This window comes from Myotis brandtii, unplaced genomic scaffold (assembly GCF_000412655.1).
Source record: "Myotis brandtii unplaced genomic scaffold, ASM41265v1 scaffold1167, whole genome shotgun sequence".
NCBI lineage: Eukaryota > Metazoa > Chordata > Mammalia > Chiroptera > Vespertilionidae > Myotis > Myotis brandtii.
This window is the reverse complement of record NW_005354039.1, coordinates 519,641-520,042: the sequence shown is the minus strand read 5'-3', so window position 1 is coordinate 520,042 and position 402 is coordinate 519,641. Positions and strand designations below refer to the sequence as shown.

Here is a 402-nt window from a genome sequence, read left to right as displayed (position 1 = left end):
CCCGCCCCACCCCCACAGCCTCCTTCCCGGCACGCGAACCTACGGCCGGTTTCCAAGGAAACCGAAACTCGGGCCGTCATGGCAACAGTCTTATCTGACGGGCGCTCCCCCACCCCACCCCGGTACTGAGTGCCAATGCCCGAAGGGAGGGGACACAGCCAGGAGGGCCGCTTGGAAAGGGCTTTTTAACAATCCAGACGAAAGGAAAGCGTCATTTTTAAGGATTCGGCGCCACAGGGGCTATTTGTCACCGCATTTCCCAAACCCCAGGTTGAACGGGTCGTGCACCTTCGTGCACTGTTGACCTTAATCCTTCTGGGGTGAAAACGGGGGGCCTCACCGGCGCGCCGCCGAGGGGAAGGAGCCACGCCCAGGGGACCCCACCCACCCACCAGGCTGGGG

General features: G+C 62.9%; 1 protein-coding gene across 1 annotated transcript in view; it reads right to left on the bottom strand.

Annotated features, from left to right (window-relative positions):
* Positions 1-402, bottom strand: part of MNT (MAX network transcriptional repressor) — a 12,265-nt gene that overhangs the window by 6,213 nt on the left and 5,650 nt on the right. The gene's annotated exons all lie outside the window — the stretch shown is intronic.